Raw genomic sequence first — 13651 nt, 5'->3', positions numbered from 1 at the left:
TGATAATTATTGATCTAGAGAGTCCAGAGAAAATTACTGCAGTGGTTTGGTTTCGATCGGGTAAAAAACCTGGGACTAGTTCGCAAAAGTAGCTTTTTGACATATTTGTGAATTGCAATTGAACGATTTGATTGACATCTTCGCTCCTTGAGGCAAAGTTGTTCACAAAGAGGAGATCTATCATATGATATGAAGATCTAGTGTTTGTGTGAATGTATGAACATGTCCTACAAATTGTGATCATTTTCCATTGAAAATGTGTGTTTTTGAGGCTTTTTCAACTGTTATAGCGCCACCTATGGTCCGATCTCCATGAAACTTTGCATGCTTGTTAAGAGTCACGTGTTAAATGTTTTCACCGAGTTTCATAAATTTTTGAGTTTTCGTTTAGGTTTTATAGGCTTTGGGGTATGTTTGGCCACACCCCTTTTCTAAATTACCCATTTAAAGCTAACCAAAGTACAAAATTCAACATTTTTTTGATAATTATTGATCTAGAGAGTCCACAGAATATTACTGCAGTGGTTTGGTTCCGATCGGGAATAAAACCTAGGACTAGTTCGCAAAAGTAGCTTTTTGACATATTTGTGAATTGCAATTGAACGATTTGATTGACAGCAATGGTTCTTGAGGCAAAGTTGTGCATTATGAGGAGATCTATCAAATGATATGCGTTTTGTGTTGATAAGTGAAACACCACGTGATTACAGAGCCAATAAACTCGTTAGCGCCAACTAGTGGCCGATTTCTTTCAAAATTCTTACAGACCTTAAGGTTCATGAGTCGAACGTACCCAGCGAGTTTCGTTCCGATCAACATCCGTTAACCCTTTCAAATAGGTGCTTAAATTTATTTGGCCAATGGCGGCCATGTTTTTTGAGATATGCAAATGTCCTCATAGGTACTTGTGCCCCTTCAGACCAAGACACTGCATACCGATTTTCAAGTCGATCGAGCCAACGGTTGCCTAGTTATAGCAATTTATGTGTTTTTTCTATCTTATAGCGCCCCCAAGTGGCAGAGATGCGCAATTTTTTTGATTTGACCAAAGATTGAGCTCATACATATGTATACCGAGTTTGGTGAAGATATATCATTCCGTTCAAGAGTTATAGTCAAAATAGCATTTGGCTAACGTTAGCATAGACGCTTCTTGGCGTACTGTTTCGCGTAAGAATCGAAATTTCAACTTTTTTTTGATAATTATTGATATTGAGTGTCCAGGGAATATTTCTGAAGTGGTTTGGTTCCGATTGGTTGAAAATCCTAGGACTAGTTCGCAAAAGTAGGTTTCGGACATAGCTCGATTTTACGAGAAAACGGTGCGTCGTAGAGCAAAAAATGCAGTTGTGCACTTTTGTTCGGACTAACCCAAGGATTGCAACGATGCCTTGTTTTTGAGTCTACGGCTAACGGTTTACGATCTGCGGCCTAAAATGTCCAAAATTTTTGTTTTTTGCGCTGTAGCGCCCCCGTTAGGCCGATTGGGCTGAGACTTTGATAAGTTCTCCCCAAATTGAGCTCTACGATCTGTCCAAATTTCAGCTCTCTAGGCCTTACGGTTTGGGCTGCACGTTCAGTTCTAGGGCGGAAGAATAATAATAATAATTAAAGCTGCAAGCAGCATTTTACCGGGGTTCAAGCACATTAAGGCCTCTGAGGTGGTCTGAGCCAACCTGGATGCATGGATGACAGTTAAACACATCCAAAATGGAGAACAGGCTAACAGACAGACACACACACTGTAAGTAAATGATTAGACTAATATATGTATACTCTATAAGCATATGCACACACACACACACACACACAGAAAGACACACATATACATGCACAAACATTTTGTTGCAGATATAGGTATTTGAAATAAGTGATAGGTGACAATAAACTTATTGCAAGTCTTCTCTTTTTAAGAGTTTAGATGTCATTTTCAGGTTAAACTGTAATCACAATGTGGCAAAATAGTAAAAACTGATATATCTGTAAGAACAAAATGGAAAACATTGACTCAATGAGATTTAAAATGTTATAACAGTTACATTTTTAATGTTTTGGGATGAATTCATGAATCCTTTCAACAGTACTGTTCAACTTAACTGAATGAGCCCATTAGTGGTCTTCCACTGCCATCTAGAGGTTATAAATTGCATTTACTCAAACAACACTGTGTTTTAAAACATAACTGTTATAGTGTTGTAATTTTTTTTTGCCCAATCTCTCTTAAATTTTGCATGCTTGTTTAGAATGAAAACATGCATTATTTTACACAGTTTTGATAATTTGTGGGCTTTCTCTTTGTATAAATAGGCCTTTGTGTACACTATGCATATAACATATTATAAAATTATTGGTTTATAGTTGCCCAAATGCAATTGTTCAACATATTTTTGATAATTATTGACCTTCAGAGTCTAGAGAATTGTACTTCAGTGGTTTTATTGATTTTCATCTTAAACCGTATCACAAGTATGCCAAAGTAACTTTTTAAAATAATCTTGAATATTTAATTAACAGCTTTATTGACAACATTGGTCCCAGAGGCAAAGTTGTTCATAATGAGGAGATTTATCATATGATATGAAGATTTAGTGTTTTTGAGTGAATATATGAACATTTTCAAACAATTTGAGGCCATTTACCATATAAATCTTGTGTTTTGAGACCTTTTCTACTGTTATAGCGCCACCTATGGTCTGATCTCCATGAAACTTTGCATGCTTGTTAAGAGTCACCTGTTAAATGATTTCACTGAGTTTCATAAAGTTTTGAGTTTTCCTTTAGGTTTTATAGGCTTTGGGGTATGTTTGGCCACACCCCTTTTTCTAAATTACCCCGTTACAGCTAACCAAAGGACAAAATTCAACATTTTTTTAATAATTATTGATCTAGAGAGTCCACAGAATATTACTGCAGTGGTTTGGTTCCGATCGGGCAAAAAACCTAGGACTAGTTCGCAAAAGTAGGTTTTTAACATATTTGTGAATAACAATTGAACGATTTGATTGACAGCAATGGTTCTTGAGGCAAAGTTGTGCATTACGAGGAGATCTATCAAATGATATGCATATTGTGTTGATATGTGAAACACCACGTGATTACAGAGCCATAAAACTCGTTAGCGCCAACTAGTGGACGATTTCTTTCAAAATTCTTACAGACCTTAAGGTTCATGAGTCGAACGTACCCAGCGAGTTTCGTTCCGATCAACATCCGTTAACCCTTTCAAATAGGTGCTTAAATTTGTTTGGCCAATGGCGGCCATGTTTTTTTGAGATATGCAAATGTCCTCATAGGTACTTGTGCCCCTTCAGACCAAGACACTGCATACCGGTTTTCAAGTCGATCGAGCCAACGGTTGCCTAGTTATAGCAATTTATGTGTTTTTTCTATCTTATAGCGCCCCCAAGTGGCAGAGATGCGCAATTTTTTTGATTTGACCAAAGATTGAGCTTATACATATGTATACCGAGTTTGGTGAAGATATCTCATTTCGTTCATGAGTTATAGTCAAAATAGCATTTGGCTAACGTTAGCATAGACGCTTTTTGGCGTACTGTTTCGCGTAAGAATTGAAATTTCAACTTTTTTTTAATAATTATTGATATTGAGTGTCCAGGGAATATTTATGAAGTGGTTTGGTTCTGATTGGTTGAAAATCCTAGGACTAGTTCGCAAAAGTAGGTTTCGGATATAGCTCGATTTTGCGAGAAAACGGTGCGTCGTAGACCCCAAAAAGGCGCCGTGCACTTTTGTTCGGGCTAACCCAAGGATTGCAACAGTGCCATGTTTTTGAGTCTACGGCTAACGGTATACGATTTACGGCCAAATATGTCCAAAATTTTTGCTTTTTGCGCTGTAGCGCCCCCGTTAGGCCGATTGGGCTGAGACTTTGATAAGTTCTCCCCAAATTGAGCTCTACGATCTGTCCAAATTTCAGCTCTCTAGGCCTTACGGTTTGGGCTGCACGTTCAGTTTTAGGGCAGAAGAATAATAATAATAATAATAATAATTAAAGCTGCAAGCAGCATTTACCGGGGTTCAAGCACATTAAGGCCTCTGAGGTGGTCTGAGCCAACCTGGATGCATGGATGACATTTAAACACATCCAAAATGGAGAACAGGCTAACAGACAGACACACACACTGAAAGTAAATGATTAGACTAATATATGTATACTCTATAAGCATATGCACACACACACACACACACACACACACACACACACACACACACACAGAAAGACACACATATACATGCACAAACATTTTGTTGCAGATATAGGTATTTGAAATAAGTGATAGGTGACAATAAACTTATTGCAAGTCTTCTCTTTTTAAGAGTTTAGATGTCATTTTCAGGTTAAACTGTAATCACAATGTGGCAAAATAGTAAAAACCGATATATCTGTAAGAACAAAATGGAAAACATTGACTCAATGAGATTTAAAATGTTATAACAGTTACATTTTTAATGTTTTGGGATGAATTCATGAATCCTTTCAACAGTACTGTTCAACTTAACTGAATGAGCCCATTAGTGGTCTTCCACTGCCATCTACAGGTTATAAATTGCATTTACTCAAGCAACACTGTTTTTAAACATAACTGTTATAGTGTTTTTTTTTTTTTTTTTGCCCAATCTCTCTTAAATTTTGCATGCTTGTTTAGAATGAAATTATGCATTGTTTTACACAGTTTTGATAATGTGTGGGCTTTCTGTTTGTATTAATAGGCCTTTGTGTACACTATGAAAAGAACATATTATAAAATTACTGGTTTATAGTTGTCCAAATGCAATTGTTCAACATGTTTTTGATAGTTATTGACCTTCAGAGTCTACAGAATTGTACTTCAGTGGTTTTATTGATTTTCATCTTAAACCGTATCACAAGTATGCCAAAGTAACTTTTTAAAATAATCTTGAATATTTAATTAACAGCTTTATTGACAACATTGGTCCCAGAGGCAAAGTTGTTCAGAATGAGGAGATCTATCATATGATATGAAGATTTAGTGTTTTTGAGTGAATATATGAGCATTTTCAAACAATTTGGGGCCATTTACCATATAAATCTTGTGTTTTGAGACCTTTTCTACTGTTATAGCGCCACCTATGGTCTGATCTCCATGAAACTTTGCATGCTTGTTAAGAGTCACCTGATACATGATTTCACTGAGTTTCATACAGTTTTGAGTTTTCCTTTATGTTTTATAGGCTTTGGGGTATGTTTGGCCACACCCCTTTTTCTAAATTACCCGGTTACAGATAACCAAAGGACAAAATTCAACATTTTTTAAATAATTATTGATCTAGAGAGTCCACAGAATATTACTGCAGTGGTTTGGTTCCGATCGGGCAAAAAACCTAGGACTAGTTCGCAAAAGTAGGTTTTTAACATATTTGTGAATAACAATTGAACGATTTGATTGACAGCAATGGTTCTTGAGGCAAAGATGTGCATTACGAGGAGATCTATCAAATGATATGCATATTGTGTTGATATGTGAAACACCACGTGATTACAGAGCCATAAAACTCGTTAGCACCAACTAGTGGCCGATTTCTTTCAAAATTCTTACAGACCTTAAGGTTCATGAGTCGAACGTACCCAGCGAGTTTCGTTCCGATCAACATCCGTTAACCCTTTCAAATAGGTGCTTAAATTTGTTTGGCCAATGACGGCCATGTTTTTTGAGATATGCAAATGTCCTCATAAGTACTTGTGCCCCTTCAGACCAAGACACTGCATACCGATTTTCAAGTTGATCGAGCCAACGGTTGCCTAGTTATAGCAATTTATGTGTTTTTTCTATCTTATAGCGCCCCCAAGTGGCAGAGATGCGCAATTTTTTTTGATTTGACCAAAGATTGAGCTCATACATATGTGTACCGAGTTTGGTGAAGATATCTCATTCTGTTCAAGAGTTATAGTCAAAATAGTATTTGGCTAACGTTAGCATAGATGCTTTTTGGCGTACTGTTTCGCGTAAGAATTGAAATTTCAACTTTTTTTCAATAATTATTGATATTGAGTGTCCAGGGAATATTTATGAAGTGGTTTGGTTCTGATTGGTTGAAAATCCTAGGACTAGTTCGCAAAAGTAGGTTTCGGATATAGCTCGATTTTGCGAGAAAACGGTGCGTCGTAGACCCCAAAAAGGCGCCGTGCACTTTTGTTCGGGCTAACCCAAGGATTGCAACAATGCCATGTTTTTGAGTCTACGGCTAACGGTATACGATTTACGGCCAAAAATGTCCAAAATTTTTGTTTTTTGCGCTGTAGCGCCCCCGTTAGGCCGATTGGGCTGAGACTTTGATAAGTTCTCCCCAAATTGAGCTCTACGATCTGTCCAAATTTCAGCTCTCTACGCCTTACGGTTTGGGCTGCACGTTCAGTTCTAGGGCAGAAGAATAATAATAATAATAATAATAATAATAATAATAATAATAAAAATCCTAACAAATACAATAGGGTTTCAGCACTGCGTGCTTGAACCCCTAATTAAAGCTGCAAGCAGCATTTTACCGGGGTTCAAGCACATTAAGGCCTCTGAGGTGGTCAGAGCCAGCCTGGATGCATGTATGACAGTTAAACACATCCAAAACGGAGAACAGGCTAACAGACAGACACACACACTGAAAGTAAATGATTAGACTAATATATGTATACTCTATAAGCATATGCACACACACACACACACACACACACACACACACACACACAAAGATACACATATACATGCACAAACATTTTGTTGCAGATATAGGTATTTGAAATAAGTGATAGGTGACAATAAACTTATTGCAAGTCTTCTCTTTTTTAGAGTTTAGATGTCATTTTCAGGTTAAACTGTAATCCTAATGTGGCAAAATTGTTAAAACTGATACATCTGTATGAACAAAATGGAAAACATCAATTTCAATGAGATTTAAAATGTTATAACAGTTAATTTATTAATGTTTTGGCATGAATTCATAAAAACAGTACTAGCTGAATGAGCCCATTAGTGGTCTTCCACTGCCATCTAGTGGTTATAAGTTGCAGTTACTCAAACAACACTGTGTTTTTAAACATAACTGTTAAAGTGTTGTTGTTGTTGTTTTTTGCCCTATCTCTCTTAAATTTTGCATGCTTGTTTAGAATGGAATTATGCATTACCTTACACAGTTTTGATAATTTGTGGGATTTCTGTTTGTATTAATAGGCCTTTGTGCCTCTGGGGTGGTCTCGGCCAACCAGGATGTATGGATGACATTTAAATACATCCAAATGACAGACACACACACACTGAAATTAAATGATTAAACTAGTTTTTAAGAGTTTAGATGTCATTCAGGTTTCACTGTAATCACAATGTGGCAAAATTGTAAAAAATGATGTGTCTGTATGAACAAAATGGAAAACATTGATTCAACAAGATTTAACATGTTATAACAGTTAATTTATTAATGTTTTGGCAAGAATTCATGAATCCTTTCTACAGTACTGTTCAACTTAACTGAATGAGCCCATTAGTGGTCTTCCGCTGCCATCTAGTGGTTATAAATTGCATTTACTGAAACAGCACTGTGTTTTTAAACATAACTGTTATAGTCTTGTTTTTTTTTTTTTGCCCAATCTCTCTTAAATTTTGCATGCTTGTTTAGAACGAAATATGCATTATTTTACACAGTTTTGATAATTTGTGGGCTTTCTGTTTGTATTAATAGGCCTTTGTGTACACTATGCAAATAACATATTATAAAATTACTGGTTTATAGTTGCCCAAATGCAATTGTTCAACATGTTTTTGATAATTATTGACCTTCAGAGTCTAGAGAATTGTACTTCAGTGGTTTTATTGATTTTCATCTTAAACCCTATCACAAGTATGCCAAAGTAACTTTTTTAAATAATCTTTAATATTTAATTAACAGCTATATTGACAACATTGGTCCCAGAGGCAAAGTTGTTCAGAATGAGGAGATTTATCATATGATATGAAGATTTAGTGTTTTTGAGTGAATATATGAACATTTTCAAACAATTTGCGGCCATTTACCATATAAATCTTGTGTTTTGAGACCTTTTCTACTATTATAGCGCCACCTATGGTCTGATCTCCATGAAACTTTGCATGCTTGTTAAGAGTCACCTGTTACATGATTTCACTGAGTTTCATAAAGTTTTGAGTTTTCCTTTAGGTTTTATAGGCTTTGGGGTATGTTTGGCCACACCCCTTTTTCTAAATTACCCCGTTACAGCTAACCAAAGGACAAAATTCAACATTTTTTTAATAATTATTGATCTAGAGAGTCCACAGAATATTACTGCAGTGGTTTGGTTCCGATCGGGCAAAAAACCTAGGACTAGTTCGCAAAAGTAGGTTTTTAACATATTTGTGAATAACAATTGAACGATTTGATTGACAGCAATGGTTCTTGAGGCAAAGTTGTGCATTATGAGGAGATCTATCAAATGATATGCATATTGTGTTGATATGTGAAACACCACGTGATTACAGAGCCATAAAACTCGTTAGCGCCAACTAGTGGCCGATTTCTTTCAAAATTCTTACAGACCTTAAGGTTCATGAGTCGAACATGCCCACCGAGTTTCGTTCCGATTGACATCCGTTAACCTTGTTAAATAGGTGCTCAAACTTCTTTGGCCAATGGCGGCCATGTTTTTTGAGATACGCGAATGTCCTCATAGGTACTTGTGCCCCTTCAGACCAAGACATTGCATACCAATTTTCAAGTCGATCGAGCCAACGGTTGCCTAGTTATAGCCATTTATGTGTTTTTTCTATCTTATAGCGCCCCCAAGTGGCAGAGGTGTGGATTTTTTTTTTATTTGACCAAAGTTTTTGCTCTTACAAATGTCCAGCAAGTTTGGTTAAGATATCTCATTTCATTCACAAGTTATAGCCTGTTGCGTAAAATTGGTCCTCGACTTTCAAACGTTTTGGCAGCCCATTACAACAGTGAGTCGAAATTGCAACTTTTTTTTGATAATTATTGATATTCACTGTCCAGAGAAAACTTCTGCAGTAGTTTGGTTCCGATTGGGTGAAAAACCTAGGACTAGTTTGCAAAAGTAGGTTTTGGACATACTTCAAGTTTGCGAAAAAACGAGGCCTCCTAGACCCCAAATCAGAGTGACCGTTTTTAATTTCGCTTGACCCAAGGATTCCAGAAATGTTAAATTTTTGAGTCTACGACAAGCGGTTTAGGAGCTATTAGCAAAAACGCATTTTTGATCGCTGTAGCGCCCCCCACTGGCCGAATGGGCTGGATCTTTGTATCTGAGTAGCGAGCAAGACTACTACCTTTTGACCAAGTTTCAGCTCTCTAGGCCTTACGGTTTGGGCTGCCCGTTCAGTTTTAAGGCGGAAGAATAATAATAATAATAATAAAAATCCTAACAATTACAATAGGGTTTCAGCACTGCGTGCTTGAACCCCTAATAAAAATCCTAACAATTACAAGAGGGTTTCAGCACTGCGTGCTTGAACCCCTAATTAAAGCTGCAAGCAGCATTTTACCGGGGTTCAAGCACATTAAGGCCTCTGAGGTGGTCTCAGCCAACCTGGATGTACGGATGACAGTTAAACACATCCAAAATGGAGAACAGGCTGGCAGACAGACACAAACACTGAAATTAAATGATTAGACTAATATATTAATTCTCTATAAGCATGTGCACACACACACACACACACACACAGACAAAGACACACATTTACATGCACACACATTTTGTTGCAGATATGGGTATTTGAAATAAGTGATAGGTGACAATAAACTTATTGCAAGTCTTCTCTTTTTAAGAGTTTAGATGTCATTTTCAGAATAAACTGTAATCATAATGTGGCAAAATTGTAAAAACTGATATATCTGTATGAACAAAATGGAAAACATTGACTCAATGAGATTTAAAATGTTATAACAGTTAATTTTTTAATGTTTTGCCATGAATTCTTGAATCCTTTCAACAGGACTGTTCAACTTAGCTGAATGAGCCCATTAGTGGTCTTCCGCTGCCATCTAGTGGTTATAAATTGCATTTACTCAAGCAACACTGTGTTTTTAAACATAACTGTTATTGTGTGTTTTTTTTTTTTGCCCAATCTCTCTTACAATTTGCATGCTTGTTTAGAATGAAAATATTCATTATTTTACACAGTTTTGATAATGTGTGTACTTTCTGTTTGTAATAATAGGCCTTTGTGTACACTATGCAAATAACATATTATAAAATTACTGGTTTATAGTTGTCTAAATGCAATTGTTCAACATGTTTTTGATAATTATTGACCTTCAGAGTCTAGAGAATTGTACTTGAGTGGTTTTATTGATTTTTCAGCTTATAACTTTTAACTAGTTTGCCAAAGTAACTTTTTTTAATAATCTTGAATATTTAATTAACAGCTTTATTGACAACATTGGTCCCAGAGGCAAAGTTGTTCAGAATGAGGAGATCTATCATATGATATGAAGATCTAGTGTTTTTGAGTGAATATATGAGCATTTTCAAACAATTTGAGGCCATTTACCATATAAATCTTGTGTTTTGAGACCTTTTCTACTGTTATAGCGCCACCTATGGTCTGATCTCCATGAAACTTTGCATGCTTGTTAAGAGTCATCTGTTACATGATTTCACCAAGGTTCATAAAGTTTTGAGTTTTCGTTTAGGTTTTATAGGCTTTGGGGTATGTTTGGCCACACCCCTTTTTTTAATTATTCCTTTACAGCTAACCAAAGGACAAAATTCAAATTTTTTTTAATGATTATTGATCTAGAGAGTCCACAGAACATTACTGCAGTGGTTTGGTTCCGATCGGGCAAAAAACCTAGGACTAGTTCGCAAAAGTAGGTTTTTAACATATTTGTGAATAACAATTGAACGATTTGATTGACAGCAATGGTTCTTGAGGCAAAGTTGTGCATTACGAGGAGATCTATCAAATGATATGCATATTGTGTTGATATGTGAAACACCACGTGATTACAGAGCCATAAAACTCGTTAGCGCCAACTAGTGGCCGATTTCTTTCAAAATTCTTACAGACCTTAAGGTTCATGAGTCGAACGTACCCAGCGAGTTTCGTTCCGATCAACATCCGTTAACCCTTTCAAATAGGTGCTTAAATTTGTTTGGCCAATGGCGGCCATGTTTTTTTGAGATATGCAAATGTCCTCATAGGTACTTGTGCCCCTTTAGAACAAGACACTGCATACCAATTTTCAAGTCGATCGAGCCAACGGTTGCCTAGTTATAGCCATTTATGTGTTTTTTCTATCTTACAGCGCCCCCAAGTGGCAGAGATGCGCAATTTTTTTGATTTTACCAAAGATTGAGCTCATTCATATGTATACCGAGTTTGGTGAAGATATCTCGTTCCGTTCAAGAGTTATAGTCAAAAGAGCATTTGGCTAACGTTAGCATAGACGCTTTTTGGCGTACTGTTTCGCGTAACAATTGAAATTTCAACTTTTTTTTGATAATTATTGATAATGAGTGTCCAGGGAATATTTATGAAGTGGTTTGGTTCTGATTGGTTGAAAATCCTAGGACTAGTTCGCAAAAGTAGGTTTCGGATATAGCTCGATTTTGCGAGAAAACGGTGCGTCGTAGACCCCAAAAAGGCGCCGTACACTTTTGTTCGGGCTAACCCAAGGATTGCAACAATGCCATGTTTTTGAGTCTATGGCTAACGGTTTACACTTTATGGCCAAAATTGTCCAAAATTTTTGTTTTTTGCGCTGTAGCGCCCCCGTTAGGCCGATTGGGCCGGTTCTTTGTATCTGAGTAGCGAGCAAGACTACTACGATCTGACCAAGTTTCAGCTCTCTAGGCCTTACGGTTTGGGCTGCACGTTCAGTTTTAAGGCGGAAGAATAATAATAATAATTAAAGCTGCAAGCAGCATTTTACCGGGGTTCAAGCACATTAAGGCCTCTGAGGTGGTCAGAGCCAACCTGGATGTTTGGATGACAGTTAAACACATCCAAAATGGAGAACAGGCTAACAGACACACACACTGAAAGCAAATGATTAGACTAATATATGTATACTCTATAAGCATATGCACGCACACACAAAGACACACAAAGATACACATATACATGCACAAACATTTTGTTGCAGATATAGGTATTTGAAATTAGTGATAGGTGACAATAAACTTATTGCAAGTCTTCTCTTTTTTAGAGTTTAAATGTCATTTTCAGATTAAACTGTAATCATAATGTGGCAAAATTGTTAAAACTGATACATCTGTATGAACAAAATGGAAAACATCAATTCAATGAGATTTAAAATGTTATAACAGTTAATTTATTAATGTTTTGGCATGAATAAATAAAAACAGTACTAGCTGAATGAGCCCATTAGTGGTCTTCCGCTGCCATCTAGTGGTTATAAATTGCATTTACTCAAACAACACTGTGTTTTTAAACATAACTGTTAAAGTGTTGTTGTTGTTTTTTTTTTTGCCCTATCTCTCTTAAATTTTGCATGCTTGTTTAGAATGAAATTATGCATTACTTTACACAGTTTTGATAATTTGTGGGATTTCTGTTTGTATTAATAGGCCTTTGTGCCTCTGGGGTGGTCTCTGCCAACCAGGATGTATGGATGACATTTAAACACATCCAAAAGACAGACACACACACACTGAAACTAGTTTAAATGATTAAACTAGTTTTTAAGAGTTTAGATGTCATTCAGGTTTCACTGTAATTACAATGTGGCAAAATTGTAAAAAATGATGTGTCTGTATGAACAAAATGGAAAACATTGATTCAATAAGATTTAACATGTTATAACAGTTAATTTATTAATGTTTTGGCATGAATTCATGAATCCTTTCTACAGTACTGTTCAACTTAACTGAATGAGCCCATTAGTGGTCTTCCGCTGCCATCTAGTGGTTATAAATTGCATTTACTAAAACAACACTATGTTTCTAAACATAACTGTTATAGTGTTGTTATTTTTTATTTTTTTTGCCCAATCTCTCTTAAATTTTGCATGCTTGTTTAGAATGAAATCTTGCATTATTTTACACAGTTTTGATCATTTGTGGGATTTCTGTTTGTATTAATAGGCCTTTGTGTACACTATGCAAATAACATATTATAAAATTACTGGTTTATAGTTGTCCAAATGCAATTGTTCAACATGTTTTTGATAATTATTGACCTTCAGAGTCTAGAGAATTGTACTTCAGTGGTTTTATTGATTTTCATCTGAAACCCTATCACTAGTATGCCAAAGTAACTTTTTAAAATAATCTTGAATATTTAATTAACAGCTTTATTGACAACGTTGGTCCCAGAGGCAAAGTTGTTCAGAATGAGGAGATCTATCATATGATATGAAGATCTAGTGTTTTTGAGTGAATATATGAGCATTTACAAACAATTTGAGGCCATTTACCGTATAAATCTTGTGTTTTGAGACCTTTTCTACTGTTATAGCGCCACCTATGGTCCGATCTCCATGAAACTTTGTAATCTTGTTAGGAGTCACCTGTTACATGATTTCACCGAGTTTCATAAAGTTTTGAGTTTTCCTTTAGGTTTTATAGGCTTTGGGGTATGTTTGGCCACACCCCATTTCTAAATTGACCCTTTAAAGCTAACCAAAGGACAAAGTTCAA

General features: G+C 36.1%; 2 long non-coding RNA genes across 20 annotated transcripts in view; one reads left to right on the top strand and one right to left on the bottom strand.

Moving 5' to 3' along the window:
* Positions 1-10707, bottom strand: part of LOC128015573 (uncharacterized) — a 124577-nt gene extending 113870 nt beyond the window's left edge. Inside the window, exon 1 of the long non-coding RNA XR_008183953.1 lies at positions 10586-10707. This is a non-coding gene — a long non-coding RNA (uncharacterized LOC128015573). The remainder of the gene's footprint in view (positions 1-10585) is intronic.
* LOC128011454 (uncharacterized) overlaps positions 1-13651 on the top strand; it is a 181752-nt gene that overhangs the window by 78869 nt on the left and 89232 nt on the right. For 9 of the 19 annotated variants that reach the window (XR_008183743.1, XR_008183729.1, XR_008183634.1 and 6 more), the window contains one exon: positions 3231-3293. This is a non-coding gene — a long non-coding RNA (uncharacterized LOC128011454). Of the gene's footprint in view, positions 1-3165; positions 3294-8095; positions 8367-8695; positions 8818-10377; positions 10681-10861; positions 11192-13651 lie in introns of those variants that run through there. The other 10 variants (XR_008183478.1, XR_008182668.1, XR_008182701.1 and 7 more) reach the window with 6 other exon arrangements.

The sequence above is a fragment of the Carassius gibelio genome, chromosome A1, assembly GCF_023724105.1.
Source record: "Carassius gibelio isolate Cgi1373 ecotype wild population from Czech Republic chromosome A1, carGib1.2-hapl.c, whole genome shotgun sequence".
In the NCBI taxonomy this organism is placed as follows: domain Eukaryota; kingdom Metazoa; phylum Chordata; class Actinopteri; order Cypriniformes; family Cyprinidae; genus Carassius; species Carassius gibelio.
The sequence above is the reverse complement of the archived record's forward strand: the minus strand, read 5'-3'. Positions and strand labels throughout refer to the sequence as shown.